The sequence below is a fragment of the Ahaetulla prasina genome, chromosome 2, assembly GCF_028640845.1.
Source record: "Ahaetulla prasina isolate Xishuangbanna chromosome 2, ASM2864084v1, whole genome shotgun sequence".
In the NCBI taxonomy this organism is placed as follows: domain Eukaryota; kingdom Metazoa; phylum Chordata; class Lepidosauria; order Squamata; family Colubridae; genus Ahaetulla; species Ahaetulla prasina.
The window spans coordinates 157,111,266-157,125,702 of NC_080540.1; positions in this window are offsets into that span (position 1 = coordinate 157,111,266).

Sequence of the window (14,437 nt, forward strand, 5' to 3'; positions counted from 1 at the left end):
AGTTTGGAGAACCAGTAGCGGAAATTTTGGGTAGTTTGGATAACCGACAAATACCACCTCTGGCTGGCCCCAGAGTGGGATGGGAATGGAGATTTTGTAATATCCTTCCCCCAGGAGTGGGGTGGGAATGGAGATTTTGCAGTATCCTTCCCCTGGAATGTGGTGGGAATGGAGATTTTCCCCCAGGAATGGGGAAGGAATGGGGATTTTGCAGTATCCTTCCCCTGGAGTGGAGTGAGAATGGAGATTTTGCAGTATCCTTTCCCCTGGAGTGGGGAGGGAATGGGGATTTTGCAGTATCCTTCCCTGCCACGGCCACCAAGCCACACCCACAGAACCGGTAGCAGAAATTTTAAACAGTTTGGAGAACCGGTAGCGGAAATTTTGGGTAGTTCGGATAACCGACAAATACCACCTCTGGCTGGCCCCAGAGTGGGGTGGGAATGGAGATTTTGCAATATCCTTCCCCCAGGAGTGGGGTGGTAATGGTGTTTTTGCAGTATCCTTCCCCTGGAGTAGGGTGGGAATGGAAATTTTGCAGTGTCCTTCCCCTGCCACAGCCACCAAGCCACACCCACAGAACCGGTAGTAAAAAAATTTGGATTTCACCACTGACAAGCCTGTTGCTCAAAATATACGTTAGTTTGGATGCAGTAATGCAACCAGATTGGCTTAGGAGTTACAGGTGCATGCCAGAAGTGTTTGCCGTCCAGTAAGTGTGAGAAAAGCATGGACTGTAATAATATATGTGGTTCAGTATGGTGCGGGTGTATATATATATGTGTTTGCAACTAGCTTGATATACGAGTGCATGCATTTAAGTGCCAAAACATCGCTTTCTTTGAGTTCAAACTACACAGCCTCTGGAAATTCCTGTTGACTTCTGTCAGATCCTGGCTCTGGCCTCTGAGAAGCGTGCTTGCTGCAGCCAGTTTCTAGAGCAATGTTTCTCTAAACTGTGTGGACTTTTGCTCCCACAATTCTCCAGCTAACATGCTAACCAGGAAATCTGGGAGTTGAAGTACACCTAGCTTAAAGTTGCGAGGTTGAGAAACATTGCTCTAAAGCAGGGTCTCCAACCTTGGAAACTTTAAGATTTGTGGACTTCAACTCCCAGAGTTCCTCAGCCAGCTTTGCTTAGATTGATGAGATGCCACTGCAGGTAAATACTGGAAAAGGGAAAAACATACCATATACAAATATCAGGGGTGAAATCCAGCAGGTTCTGACAGGTTCCGGAGAACCGGTAGTAAAAATTTGGATTTCACCACTGACAAGCCTGTTGCTCAAAATATACATTTCCTTCGTATTAGATGGTTTCTGGCCTGCCAGGATTTAGAAGCCAATCTTGGATGCTTGCAGAATTCTTTGTAACGGAGAGGAGTTTCTTCTGCAGTTGTACCCATGAAGAAAACGTTTTTCAGGACCCTCCTAGCCACGCAGTTGAAGTGCTGTTTACCTGCCTTTAGGTCACTAAGAACCTGATAGGCATAGTATTTGGCTTCCCCATTCATCTTTATTTTGTCTCTGTTTCAAGTCACTGCCGTCCCATAAGTTCCAGGGATGGGGTCAGAATAAAAGGGGAAATGCTACATTAGCAACTGAGGGTGAATTAAGCTTTCTCATAAGCTTACAAAGTAGTTCTTAGTTTGAATATGTCTGAGAAGTGAAATCTTGAGCAGAAGGTAATAAAAAGGTTTGCAGCCAGTTTCTAGAGCAATGTTTCTCTAAACTGTGTGGACTTTTGCTCCCACAATTCTCCAGCTAACATGCTAACCAGGGAAATCTGGGAGTTGAAGTACACCTAGCTTAAAGTTGCGAGGTTGAGAAACATTGCTCTAAAGCAGGGGTCTCCAACCTTGGAAACTTTAAGATTTGTGGACTTCAACTCCCAGAGTTCCTCCGCCAGCTTTGCTTAGATTGATGAGATGCCACTGCAGGTAAATACTGCAATTTCTTACAATAAATTATTCATACATGAGCACCCAAATAGAAACATGAGCAATCAAATACATTTTTGAGAACAGTTGGGATATGTCCACAAGGCACAGAATGCATTCCCAATTCAGTGATGGTGTAGCCAGAGGTGAGATTCAGCTGGTTCGGACCGGTTCAGGTGAACCAGTTGTTAAGATTCTGTGCAATTTGGCAAACCAGCAAATCTCACCACTGGCTGGCCCTCCCCACCGCCCACCCCACCCCGCCTTATCTCGCCTCACCCGCCTTGGTCGGTAGCTAGAGTCACACCTGCACCCAGCTACTCTCTGGGTCCTTCAGACCACACAGCCCAGCTGATCTCTGCACCCCGGCCACTCTGCTCATTGTGGCTGCCCACAAAAGTAAGGCACTCAGCCGAAGAGCTGCCTCGGGGTGGACAAGGTGAGGCTCGTTCACCTTTCAGGCCTGGCTCTCGCCATCCTTCCACTCTCTCTCCCTTCGCCTCGGGTCGGGGCACCGCTGTGAGAATGGTGCAAGTCACATGGGCTGGAAGGTAAGGCTGATGGCGGGGAAGGAACATCTGCTCCGGGCTTGCTGCGTTCAGCCGAAGGACCACCTCAGTGGGAGGAAACAACACGGTGAGGCTCATCTGCCTTTTGGGCCCAGCTTTGGCTTTTGCAGGGCCTTCCGGGAGGGAGGCCTGATAAAAAATGCCTCCCCCAAGGCCCGCCCACTCACCCATCCACCACCCAGACTGGCCTGGAAGTGGCATGTCCTCTTGTTGCGGGCTGCATGCACGACCTGAGGCAGAGCAGAGGTCAAGCAAGTGGCAGCCTAGAGCAGGGCCCAAAAGGCGGCCGAGCCTCGGAGTGGCCCCCCACACGAGAACCCTCCAGCCACCGCTCTTTGCCAGCATGAGCAGCCTCCAGCCGCCGCCTCTTTGCCGGCTGGAACCGAGCTGGCAAAGAGGAGGCGACTGGAGGCTGTTCATGCCAGCAAAGAGGCAGAGGATGCTGCAGGCCCCTCACGCTGGCAAAGAGGCGGTAGCTGGAGGCCCTTCGTGCCGGCAAAGAGGTGGCAACTGGAGGCCCCTCACACCAAAGAAGAGTGGCGCTGGAGGCTTCTCGCGTTGGCAAAGAGCAGCGCTGCAGGCTTCTTGCACCAAAAAAGACTGGCAGCTGGAGGCTTCTCGTACCAGCATAGAGCGGCAGCTGCAGGCTAGTGTCTCAGGGCACACCGTGTGCCCAGCTACACCAACAAAGGCCAGAAGTAGCCACCTGCCATTTCCTGTTGCAAAAACCTTTTTAAAAACCCTGTCAGTCAGCAAGACCCAGCAAGAGATGAGGTGTCAGAGAATTACCATTGCTCTTGCTGCACAAAGGTAAGTCTAAGACTCCGGCCATCGCCACCGCTGCTTCAGCCCGCCTATGCCGCCCCACCTTGCTGTGAGTGACTAGTTAGCTACGCTCACTCAGTCACATGACACACACCCCAGCCACGCCCACCTGGTCTTTAGAGCGAAACAGTTGTTAAATTAGTTGGATCCCACCACTGGTTCTAGCAGATAGCTGAAAGTTTAGAAAACCTTAGAGAAGGTAAAATATTAGTGTACTTCTAACTTCTGTTAAGAAGACCAGAAGCCACTTCTTTATAACTTTTTTTTTCTTTTCCTTTTTTCTATTTTTACTTGTTGTTTTCCTTTCCTTACTTTTCTCTTTCAAAATTTGTATTGCTTTTATTGTTTTAGAAATGTATTTTGAGCTGCTTTGGTCGAAATGGGTGGCATATAAATATGATAAATAAATGGTATATAGATACACACACACATATTAGAATATGACTGGATAAAGCAAGTTCTTTCTGCATATAAAAAGTAATGAGAAAAACATGGGAAGAGCACTATATTGGTAGAAACAGATTTTGAAGGCAGACCTCCTTTATAGAATACAAGTTGATGCTTTTTCCCTTTCTTGCATCTTGCAGTGGCACTCAAGGAGAATTAGCTGTTGACCATCTTTAGTTCCTTAAATTAGGAAATTTATGTGCTGACAGACCCTGGAGGCCGAATCCATTAAGCCAACCAGAGGAGGCTCTTTATGAAAGAAGGCAGAATTCTTCAGCATTCCCCAGTTTCCTCATTCTGGTCCCAGCCCAAGAGGGACCCACAAGCTGTGAGTCAGGCTGGACTAGGTCTCCTTGCTGAACTCAGCTTGGTCTCCACCCATGACCATGACTTCATTGCACGACTTTCCCTGCATTTCAGCAGGGAGTGGTTTGGTTTGCACACAGTCAACTATGTGTGACGGGATACTTAATAAGAAAGAGAGGCATTTTAATGTAGGTGACATAAAGAGACTAGTTAGCATATAGCTATAGAGGGACAGAAAGTAGCTTGTCACCCAATGGCTACATTACACCTTGGGTTTTGTCTCTTGGCTATCATGCTTATATTGACACTTTTCTTAATTGCTTTGTAACTGACTAGATCATTACAGGCTGCCTTTCCCCCAATTGCAGCTAGTAGTAAAAACTGGCTTTGAATGAAATTCTGTGCTGTATCTGATACAGTCTTTCCCATTTCTCTTGTGAAAGATTTATAGAGTGACTGCATATATTCTATCATTGAAGTTTGTCCTTATGCTTATAGGGAACAAGGAAGGGGGCTTACTTCTTAGGGTAGACTTTTCAGGGATTTGTCTGTTTCAACAGATGTTCAACATAGTGGAAATTTTAAAGATTGAGTGTAGTTTTGAGAGAGGACTCGTTTCCTGTGGTTTGCGTACACATAATTCTCACCCACTAACTGTCATCTCTGGTCAAACATGTTTTGCAGGTTTTAGTGTTGTCTCAAAAACATTTTAGTACAGGTGAAAGTGAGATAGGTACAGAAAAAATGAGCAACTATTCCAATAGAAGTCATCTTCAATTCTTTGGGGAAAAAAATCTGGTACAGATATGTTTCCTTATTTGTCCACACCTACCTACCAAATATTTGAAACCCCTTCAGGCAACATGCAGAATGAAATCTGGCTATAGAATCTTATGGTACAGTACATTTATGAGAATTTATATCATTCCAACAGAAAAAAATCTTCTATTTTGACAATCTTATTGTCCTGTAGTCCAGGAATACTACCTTATAATGAGTAAGAAGAACCAATTCAGTGAGGATCTGTGCGAGAACTTCTGTCTTTTTTCCTTACTACATTTCTCAGCATGCTTTTCTGTTAGCTGTGCATGATATAATGGTATAACACCAATACAGACTGAATTTGAATATTAAGGCCATAGCCTGCAATTTTATGCATACCTGGGAGTAAGTAAAAGCTCAGTAGGATTTTCTTTTAATAGATTTCTTTAGAACTGTTCTGTCAATCATTAATTTGCCATAGGATTCAATTACTCATATTCAAAATATGATTGATAGTGAATTAGTCAGAGTTAAAGATATATGTCAATAACTGGATTTATCCATTGAATCCAGTTGCTATTTCAGCTGCTTATCACTAAATTTTTGCCCGCTTCACTGACACTATGTCTGGGCACTATGCCATTAGCAAACTGTATGTGAATTTTGTGCCACAGAATCTGACATGCAGGACATTGTTCTACTTACATCTTCACAATCTGTCAGCATCATTAAATGTAGCTTCAGAACTTCATGAGAAGTAAATAAAGGTCTCTGCTAATCAGTTGTCGGAGTGGGATCAGATCCAAAATCTTGCCATTGCAGCAGGAAAAAATCTAAGACTTGGAGCAATGCATCCACCTGCAATAGATCAACAGGGAAATGGCTCAGTCCACTTGAAACACTAATCTAAAGGCACGTCTTGTGAGAAGTTGCTGCATCTTAACTACAGTATATTCTTGCTTCAAATCATAGTTGAGGAAGAGGAAAGGTCCCAGTGAACACAGGAAATTATAATCTATGACACAACAGAACGCTAAATGTACTCAGTTTTAATTAAACTCAGCATATTTAAAACAAGAGGAACATAAAGCATTTAGAGTCCCTACTTGCTATTTATCCACACCTTATTTCACCATTGTAATACAGTTTGTTTTGGACTATTATGTCCAGCCCTTCGTAATAGCATGATATATGAAATGTGATTTGATGCAGTACTATAATTTTTATTTTATTTTTTTGATGTGGAAAGTAGAAGGGAATTCAAGTTTGTCTTTCCAACATCACTGTTAAAACAGATATAAAGCTATCTGGCTGGTGGGTGCAATGCTCAGTGTTCTGAAGATCCAAAGAAAAAGATGGCTCCATGGCTGGCTGCCCCCCAACCTCAGCTGATGAGCGTGTCCTGAAACAAGATGAATGTAAGAGGTAAGTCCAGGCAGCCTCTAACCACCTCTCCCTCCACCCCCCAGGCTTATTAGGGTATTTATCATGGAGTTGTTTTACTAGCCTATCTGCCTTCACATCCCAGCTCTTAACCCAGGTAGTTTCAGACAAAGGGTATCCCTTCCAATCATTGGTGAAATCCAAATTTTTTTACTACCGGTTCTGTGGGCGTGGCTTGGTGGGCATGGTGTGGCTTGGTGGGCGTGGCAATGGAAGGATACTGCAAAATCTCCACTCCCACCCCACTCCTGGGGAAAAGATATTGCAAAATCTCCATTCCCACCCCATTCTGGGGCCAGCGAAAGGTGGTATTTGGAGGTTCTCCGAACTGCTCAAAATTTCTGCTGCCGTTCTCCGAACTGCTCAAAATTTCCACTACTGGTTCTCCAGAACCTGCTAGATTTCACTCCTGCTTCCAATGGATCAAATACTGCTGTCAACCCCTGTGCAATTTGGAATCCAAGATTTTCTTAACTTCATAATGGGTTTCTCCTTGCGCTACCATTTGTTTAGGCGCTGGATGATCCTGTGTTCTCAGTCTTGAACTAACAGCTGGCTTCAGCAAGCTGCTGTGGAAGACTGGATGCACTTTCCCTAATAGGTGTGGACAGTGGTGAAATCTAATTTTTTTTACTACCGGTTCTGTGGGCGTGGCTTGGTAGGTGTGGTGTGGCTTGGTGGGCACAGCAGGAGAAGATACTGCAAAATCCCCATTCCCTCCCCACTCCTGGGGGAAGGATATTGCAAAATCTCCATTCCCACCCTACTCTGGGGCCAGCCAGAGGTGGTATTTGCTGGTTCTCCAAACTACTCAAAATTTCCGCTACCGGTTCTCCAGAACCTGTCAGAACCTGCTGGATTTCACCCCTGGGTGTGGAAGGCTAAGTTGAACTGTTACTGGGTTAATCACTTTCACTATTGGAAATGGCCCTAAGAATTTAGACCCTCGCTTTTTGTTGGGCAATTTCAATTAAATGTATTTGATGGACAAGTAAATTCAATCTCCCATGTGAAAGGGTTTTTTTTTTGAAGAGATTGGCGTTTATCTGCTTGTTTTTGTATGTTTCTTCTGCCTCTGCTAGTGCTTTCTTGGTGTTTTCCCATCCCCCCTTGAGCAACTCCATCCATTTGGTTAGAGTCATGGAGGAGGGCAGCTCTCTTGACAGCTCCAGCATGGGAACGAATTCCATGCTGCTTGTGATTTGAAAGGGGGTTAGTCCGGTGCTGCTATGCACTGCATTGTTGTAAGATACTTCTGCGAAAGGTAGCAGATCTGTCCAATTTTCTTGTTGGTGATCCATATAGCATCTTAAGTACTGCTCTATCATAGCATTTGTACGTTTGGTGGCTCCATTCATACTCGGATGAAAAGCTGAGCTGAGTCCTTGAGTCGACCCAATGGACTTCAGAAATTCTCTCCAGAACTTAGCGGTGAACTGAACACCTCTGTCTGAGATTACCCGGCGGGGCACTTCATGCAGCCGGTAGATCTGCTTAATGAACATCTTAGCCAGTTTCCTGGCCGAGAGCAATCCAGAGCAGGCAGTAAAATGGGCTTGTTTAGTGAGTACATCAATCACAGTCCAGATGACTGTGTTTCCCCCACTCTCTGGGAGCTCAACTATAAAGTCCATAGCGATCTCTTCCCAGGGCCTGGCCTGCTGGGGATACCTGGTCTTGCGGTTTCTGGTGTGCATGCAGTTTTCAATTGCTGACATTATGTCCTGATCAGTTTGGAACTGGTCCCCATAGCGGTCAATGTAGGATCAAATCCTGTTCAGGAAATAGGCCAGCTTCCTCAAGGTTTCAGTGAACGTCACTCTGAACCATGGAGGGGGAGCTGGCCGTGCAGACTGCAGGGCCAATACAGGTTGTAGGATTGGGGCTGGCATCCACTGATACAGCACCCACCCCTGGCCAGAGTAGAAGGCCCAACCAGGTGGGATTTGGTCGGTAGAAGGCAGTCTGATGGCCGGCTGGCAAGTGGGGGGAGTGTTGGGTCTTGGCAGTCCCAAATGTTCTTCCTGCAATCCCGGGCTCGATTGGCCTAAAGCACATTGCTGCTGTGTAGTGCCAACTCCTGCAGGAGGTGTCATCCTGGTGTATTGGGCCCGATGAGGGAGGCTAAGGCGTGATCCGCTTTGCACAGAGTGAAATGAAGCTGACACTCCACTCTAGACGGTCGCAGCTCCCAGGCCTGGGAAGGTGAATGTGGGTTGAGCCAGGACCCAGCTGGGTTGACCGCTTGGGGGAAGCTGGGTGATGCTGACCATGCTGAGTTGGTCAAACTACTCCGGAAGACCCGCTAGTGACTGGCTCCGCGATGGCAGCAGGAAAACCCATTCCCTGGAATCACTGGGCTCAGGAAGTCTTGTCACTCTCCATTTGAAGGCCTGTGCGCGCTCCACTCTTCCCGTTGCAATTCAAGGCTCCTGAAGCGTCGCCCTGACTGCCAATTCCTGAAGCGGCATGGCTCCCGCGGCTCTGCCCCATAGGGAAGGATCCAGCTGAGCAATTTGCCAGGGTGCCTGCTTTTTGGGCTGGGCGCCTCGCTGGCGCTCAGCCTCCACAGCCTCCGCTGCTGCCACTGTTAAGTTCGGGAAGTAACGAGGCTGGAGACCAGGGTAGTGACAACAGCTCTTTAATATAGGGTGAACCCAGCAACAGGCTGGGGGAAAAACCTCTCCTTTTATACAGTTCTGCTGGAGGCTTCGTCCAATCAGCAACGTGCTGATTTCCCGCTCAAATATTTAAAGGCACAACTGTTAATACATAACACTCCTCCCCTCCCAGAAAACACTTGGTCTTATTTACATATTTATTTACATGTTATTTTTCGACGTAGTCACGCAAATAACCTGGGCGTCTCCTAGTTCTTTCTGACCTCGCGGTTCAGTTCTGGGTGGTGTTTTGAGCTGGTCGGAGGGCTGTTTTCTCCTCCAGCTCTTTCTCTGGGGCCATCGGGCTCTGGATTATTGGCCGACTCTTTTTCTTGGCCATCCGGCCTTGGATTAATTTTGGAATTTTCCTTGCTGTTTCCCTCGGGGACCTGATGGCGTCGCTGGAACTCTGGGACCTCAGCTAAGTCTTGCGCCTCCCCCGGGTCATTGTCAGCTGTGGATTCAAAGTGGTATTGGTCATTACCTGTCTCTGTTGGTTTGGTTTGGTCAGTTATTCGTTTCCTTAACTGGTCTATGTGGCGCCGCCACATTCGGTTGTCTGGTAGCTCTACCACATACGATTTTGGCCCTGTTACTTTTGTTACTTGTCCTGCGAGCCAACTAGGGCCGTCCCCATAGTTTCGGGCCCACACCCGGTCGCCTATGCTCATTTCCCTTGTTTTTTCTAGCTCCCCCTTGTAGCCCTCGGGTGTGTAATGGGGTTCAAGCGTCAAGTGGGCACGGAGTTTCGTCCCATTAGCAATTCGGCTGGGCTTTTCCCAGTGGCTGTGCTTGGGGTTCTGTGCTGGACGGCTAGGAAAAAGTCTATTTTGTTTGCCAGTCACCTGGCTTGAGCCTGGACAATGCCTCCTTAGCGCTCGGACGGAACGCTCTGCAAGGCCATTCGGCGCAGGGTGGAAAGGTGCAGAGAGGGCATGTCGGATGCCTTCCTCTGCCAGGTACTCTTCAAACTGGGCTGCCGTGAATTGGGGCCCATTGTCGGACACCAGAGTGTCCGGCAACCCGTGAGTTGCGAATAGGTGGCGCGGGGTTGCGATTACTGCTTCGGCTGTGGTGGACTTCATAAGTATGATCTCTAACCATTTGGAAAATCGTCCACCACCACTAGGAACGTTTGGCCGTGAAAGGGCCAGCAAAGTCAATGTGGATTCTTGACCAAGGCCCTTGGGGCTTTTCCCATTCTCTGACTGGGGCTGTTGGGGTAGCGGTCTGGACTCTTGGCAAGCTTGGCATTTCCCTACCCTCTCAGCAATCTCTGCGTCCATGAGTGGCCACCATACATAGCTTCTAGCTAACCCCTTCATCCTTACGATGCCTGGGTGACCCTCGTGGAGGTGGTCCAATACCTTGCCCCTTAACTTAACAGGAATTATTACACGATCACCCCATAACAGGCACCCCCTTGAGCCGAGAGCTCATCACGTTTCTTAACAAATTCTTTGAACCGTTCGCCCGGCGCGGCCACCCTCTCTGTACCCAACCGGTACAGTCCTTAACACAATGTCGGTATGATGCCGAGCCACTTCCTTTGATGTGACTGGGCCAGAGTCCAACGAGTCAATAAGGAGGATGGGTGTCCCGGGTGGGGTCTTGATCGCCCTGGCAGTGGGCATCGGCTCAATGCGTCTGCATGCCCCACTTCTTTTCCGGTCGATGCTGCAGCTTGTATGAGTAAGCGGCTAAAATATAGTCCATCGAGTCAAGCGTGGCGAAAGTGCCACAGGCGTTGGCGATCGCCAGCCAGTAATCCCAGTAACGGTCTGTGGTCAGTCACGATTTCAAAATTCCGCCCAAAGACATACTCATGGAATTTTTGACCCCTGATACAATGGCTAATGCTTCTTTGTCTAATTGGCTGTAGTTCCTCTCTGGGGAGGACATCGTTCTAGAGTAGAACGCTATAGGGGCTTCTGTGCCGTTTGAAGTCTATGGCTGAGTACAGCCCCACCCCATAAGGGACGCGCATAAACCAGCACTAGGGGTAGTGAGTCGTGATATTGGATGAGCAGGCTATCACTTGAGAGCAGGTTCTTTACTGCTTCAAAAGCCCTATTTTCTGACTTTCCCCAAGACCAAACAGTATTTTTCCTAAGAGCCTATGCAGCGGTTCCATAGCAGTTGCTTTGTTCTTTAAAAGACCGCGTAAAATTAACCAATCCCAGGAATGCCTGCAGCTCTGCTTTGTTTTTGGGCGCTGGAGCCTTCCTAATTGCCTTAACCTTGCTCTCAGTAGGGTGAATTCCTTTCTTGTCTATCCGGTAGCCCAAGAAATCGACCGATTCGACCCCTATCTGACATTTATTTGTCTTGACTTTTAATCCGGCTGTCCGGAAAATGCTCAAGACCTTTCTTAACCGCTCCCCCAATTCCTCCATGTTTTCCCCTGAAATTAGGACATCATCGAAGTAGGGAACTACCCCTGGGAGCCCTTGCAGTAGTCGTTCCATCAGGTTTTGGAACAGCCCTGGTGCCACACTAACCCCAAATTGCAATCGGGTGCACTTGAATGCCCCCCTGTGCGTCTGTCGTTTGGGCTTGGCTGTGCGGGCGTCTACTGGCAGTTGTTGGTAGGCTTGGGCCAAGTCTAACTTTGCAAAGACTTGCCCTTGCCCCAAAGAGTGCAATAAGTGTTGCACTACGGGAACCGTGCGCTTTTCTGTAAGGCTTTGTTAAGCGTCGCCTTGTAGTCAGCGCAAATTCTAATTGACCCGTCCGGTTTGATGGGGTGACGATTGGCGTCTCCCACTTTGCGTGATCGACTGGCACCAAAATCCCTGATTTATGAGCTTGTCCAGCTCCTTATCAATTTTGGTTTTAGGGCAAAGGACTCTCCTCGCCTTAAGCCTAATGGGGCTACCTGGGGTCTAAGTTGAAGGAAATAGGGGTCCCTTGTACTTGCCCAGGCAGTCCTTGAAGACATCTTGAACTCGTTAAAGAGAATGTCTTTCAAATTGCAGTCACTTCTGTAGATGCCAGTCACTCCCATGCCCAGGGCACGAAACCAGTCTAGTCCCAACAGACTGGGCAGAGTTCCTTCGACGATCGTGATGGGCAGGGTCTTTTTGTGAGGGCCGTACTCGACTCGGACGGAGGTGGTCCCTCGAACAGGGATGCGATTCCCCTGGTAGTCGTGCACTCGTAGCCGCTGTGCTTGCAGATGGCGCTTCGCGACGGACGGCAGCGACTTCGCCAAAGTGTCCCAGGACATGATGGTTATCGCTGATCCCGTGTCTACTTCAAGCCTGCACCGTACTCCCTCGATCTTGGGCTTTGTGAAAATCTTCTTTTCCACTATGGTTGAGGCGCGGCCTATAATGACAGTCGTTTGGTTAGACTTCGCGCCTTTCTTGTTTGAACCAATCGCGGGCCGCCTTTCCGGTTCCGCGTTTTGATTGGCCGATTTGAATTTTCGGCGGGAAGGTTGGGCCGCTCTGCAAACCTGAGCTAAGTGTCCTTTCTTCCCACACCGCCGGCATGTTGCGTCTTTAAACCTGCAGCGTTGGCGCTGATGCTGCCCTCCGCAGCTTCCGCACTCGTCACGGTCCTCAGTGTCGCGTTTCTCGGTCCGGCAGACCCCTTCCTCATCCTCGCCCTCACCTTCGGATTCGGACTGAATCTCCTCCTGGTGTACTGGCGTTGGCTTTGCGCTCGCCTTGGATTGAAGAGGCTTTTGCAGAGTCTCTGCTGCTTTAGTAGACATTTCGTGCTCTGGCCGTCCAGAGCGGTGGCTAGTCAGGTTGCTCCTGGCTAGCAGTCGCCGCCGTGGCGGATGTCCTTGACCCCTCGGATGAGTTGCTCGAGTAGCACTCGTCTAAGTCTCGGTATCCGCAGTCCTTGGGCGCTCTTCTTAGCGGCCATGTAGTCACCGATGGACTCGCCCTCCATCTGTCTCGTTCTCCGAATTCAAACCGCTGCACGTATTTGGGCGTCGGTGCGAAATGGTTCTTCAGCAAGGTCTGCAGAGTCGGCCACGATACCGATTGTATCGGCGTTGGCTCTGCCAGGGCTTCCGCAATCTCGGTTACCTCCCCGCCGCAATGGCTTAGGAAGTAAGCCCGTTTGCGGTTATCAGGGATCCCCTGTAGTTCGTTGGCTTCTAGAAAGCTTTGAAGCGGGTCATATATGTTCCCCATTTCTCCTTGCCCGGGTTGTACGGTGCGGGTGGCGTGTTTGCCATTTCCGCGTTTCTGCCCTGAGTTTGCTGGGTTCGGAACTAGCGTGCTTCAGCTCGGTTCTGGTTCCCCTTAGCCTCGAGATCCCATCCTCGTCGCCAATGTTAAGTTCGGGAAGTAACGAGGCTGGAGACCAGGGTAGTGACAACAGCTCTTTAATATAGGGTGAACCCAGCAACAGGCTGGGGGAAAAACCTCTCCTTTTATACAGTTCTGCTGGAGGCTTCGTCCAATCAGCAACGTGCTGATTTCCCGCTCAAATATTTAAAGGCACAACTGTTAATACATAACAGCCACCACACTCTCTGAAGGGGAGTAGATGGTCTCGATCAGGTCCAATCAGGTCACCATCCTAACTGGAGTTGTTTCCCAGTCACACCTCTCCAGGTGCAGGCTGAACGTCCTTGACTCCCAGGGAAAGAATGTTCTTATGGCTATACATCTCAGCCCGTTGCCATCCAACCACCCTCCCATTTCCCAGAGCAATTTTTTATTTCTTCTATGAACTATTCGAAGTCTGATTGTTTAATGGGGCTTATTGTCTGATAAGTAGATTTAATATTATGACCACACAAAAACATGTCAGAAAAGCTCCTGGGTAACAATTTACTGGTTGCTTGAATTTGCCCACAAATCAGATCACATTCCGACTTAAAAGACAGATTTGGCAGCAGAATAAGAATACTAGGATTTTCTAACAAGAGCTGGATGTTCTATTTTCATTTTATATTCTGCCCTGGTTTTTTTTCCCACTAGGTTATAAAAAGTTCTCCCACTGGCTTTAAATTAAACTGTATTAGTTCTTTCTTAAAGAAAATAAAAGCATTATTGTAGTCCCAGAATATATAGTCACAGCCCTGTCCTGTATGATTGTGCAGCAAGGGTAAAAGGATTAAATTGGTTAAACAGACTGCTTGAAGGATTCTAAATGTGTCATTTTGTTAGAGCTGAAGCAAAAAGTAATATCCTATAATGTAAAAAGCAAAAAAGAATCATCAAAAAGAAGGTAAGTGACTTTATGCTGACGTGAAAATTGCTGATGAAAGGTAGAAAGTAAAAGTAAAAAAAGAGAGAAATTCTCAAGTAAATATTGAGTTTTAGAGAAGAGCTAGGAGAAAGAAAGATGAAATAGTGCAAACAAACAGAGAAAAATTGGATAAGGAGAAAAAGAAAAGACATCTAAGAGAAAATCAAGGAACACTCAAACAAAGATGGTAACAATGGAGCAACTTAATACAGTAGTTAAAAGTTAGGGAAAGAAATATTTGAAGGTTCTTAGCAGGGCTGAAATG